Source organism: Scylla paramamosain, chromosome 22, assembly GCF_035594125.1.
Source record: "Scylla paramamosain isolate STU-SP2022 chromosome 22, ASM3559412v1, whole genome shotgun sequence".
In the NCBI taxonomy this organism is placed as follows: Eukaryota; Metazoa; Arthropoda; class Malacostraca; order Decapoda; family Portunidae; genus Scylla; species Scylla paramamosain.
In genome coordinates, this window is record NC_087172.1 from 12,254,930 (window position 1) to 12,257,429 (window position 2,500).

Sequence of the window (2,500 nt, forward strand, 5' to 3'; positions counted from 1 at the left end):
TCAGGCCAAACCCAGAGCTTGATAGTTTAGTAAGTAACTGCAGCGCTTGTCTCTTGTTTTGTGTCTTGGCGTGTCTGGGAGGTGGTGGAGGCGCTTCAGAGCCTCGAGAGGAGCTAGACTTCTGAGGCTGAGGTGCCACTGAGAGGCTGAGAGAGAGATGATACACTGAACTGTTTAACTGTTTGATTCACTGGCGCACTAATAACAAGGTCATAAAAGTGCCTGATAGAGAAATTAATAACTTAATGTAGGGATCTTTTGGTGGATAATCAGAAGCTGTGTGGTGTTTTCAAGGTCACGCCCTTTGGGAATGACCTGTGAGTTGGTGATTAATAGTCAGGTTTTTTTTTTTTTTTAATAAACTGGTGTATTTATTATTGAAGAGTGGGATTATGTAGTGAGGTGTGAAGTGCTGGCGTGAAGGAGTGTGCTGCCACGCCTTCAAATAGTGCGTGGCTTTGGGGCAAGTAAGAGCAAGAGTGAGAAAGTAAGAGAGGAGAGAGATTACTTCTTCCACATCTCAATTTTTATTCAACTAAAAGAAATCTGTGTTAAAAATGATAATAATAATCTCAGTTCTAATAAGTTTTATGTTTCACATTTTTAGTTGTTGCTTTGATGTATTCTCTCACTCAGACTCCATCATCCACTCCTTCCCCTATTTTTTTGTATATCTATATCCTAAGTATAACCCATAGTTCTTAGCACACTAATATAAGTATAGTTGAATAGATAAATCAGTCTTTTTGCTACTAAGAGCCAGACAACTAACCTTATTCCCGGACCAACACGCAAGCATTCCAGCTCACCCTAAGGACCCCGTTGACTGGAGCTGCCGGCCACACACAGTCCCCGGGGCGCGCGAGCCTAGCTAGTTGAAGGGCATCACGTGTTTGCGACGCATAACTATATTTATGTAATTAAGCCTGTGAGCCTGACTTCGCGTCGTCACGGTTACGCCCGTTTAGCTATTATCACCCTCGCTGACGAGATGACCTACTGGACGCGGGTATTAAGGCTGCCGAGTGGAGCTGTGAGTTACGTGCATGGCGACAGTGGAGCGATAGCAGTAATTAGTTAATGCTCAGCCGAGTTTATGAAGGCCGCAGGGAGGGAGGGAGGGATGGAGAGATGAGAGAGAAAGAGCGAGAGAGAGGCAGTTTATGAAGACTAGGCAGGGAGGGAGGGAGGTAAAGGTGAGAGGAAAACCATGAAGAAGCGATGATTGCCTTTATTGCGCGACTTTATGGTGAGGTTAGGGCGGTGTGAGGTGCGTGTCTGCCTGCCTGGGTCCTGCCTGGGTGCTGCCGCCGCCTGCAAGCCACGCACCACCAACCAGCGGCTCCCTCAAACCTTACGCGCCCGGGAGAAGGAACACGCCCGCCTGGTTTATCATAAGGCGACGACGATCTGGAGGGCGCATTAGAAAGGGGATTTATTTAATGGTTTAATGCCGTAATTTAGACCCAAAGCTGCACAACGACTAGGAGCAGGTAGGGACAGGCAGGGAGGGATGGGGACGGTGACTCGTGACTCGACTCAGCGCCCCCTGCCCCCCTACGTCCGCCCCCGAAAAGAAAACGAGGTTAGGTCACGCTTGCCTCCCCGAGAAGCGACATGACTCTGGAATCGGCGCAGCACCTTTTTATTTTTCCTTCCTCGCGGCGTTATTAGATTAAGTTGGTGCAGTTAGGTGAATTAAGGCTGGTTATTAGGTGAGCTACAGGTGAGGTGGGGAGCGAGGGAGGCCAGGGGCAGAGGGGAGAGGGGAACAGCGAGGCGGGGAAGATTGATTGCATAGTGAGAGGTGGATGGCAGGCCGCTGGTGGCAGACTACAAAACATGCAGGTCAGGGCGAGTACCGGGAGGCAGAGAGGTAGAGTGAGGCAGGTACGCGAGGGCAGGGTCGCAAGGATAGGCTGGGGCTGTGCAGGTACAGAGCGTGTGGGGAAGACAATCTACGGACACAGGCGAGACACACTCCTATTAAGTCACTCACAACGCATGTCCGTCTGTCTGTCTGTCCTTCGAGGTGCTCTCCGCCACGCCCTCTGGCCGCCGCCTCTCCCAACACCTCGGGGCTTGGCAGCGAGGGAGGCTCCGCTCCGGACACGCCCTCGTGGTGGTAGTGATTTTGATAGTGATGTGGTAGCGTGGTAGTGTGATGGTGAGAGGCTTGTTCACCACACCACCACACACCACACAACTATTACTTTACAATCACCACCACTGCCATTACCCCTCTAATCTCCCTCCCCACCTCGACCCCTCCCCACCCCACCACTGCATCACCCCCGCCGGCGCCTCCCTCGGGTCCACCACTCCTGACGGCGCTGCAGGAGGGCGGGCGGCGGGTCTGCAGTGGAGAGGAAGTGGAGGGAGATGGAGGCGTGTGTAGGTTGGTGTTATAGTGCGCCATTTTGTTTGATTGGGGGCGTCGTGGCGCGGCGGCTTACAACGGATGCGTCTTGCCTGTTAATATGCAAATATGTTGCCAAAG

General features: G+C 51.9%; 1 protein-coding gene across 2 annotated transcripts in view; it reads left to right on the plus strand.

Moving 5' to 3' along the window:
- Positions 1-2,500, plus strand: part of LOC135111565 (homeobox protein Meis1-like) — a 618,646-nt gene that overhangs the window by 56,019 nt on the left and 560,127 nt on the right. The window lies entirely within an intron of this gene.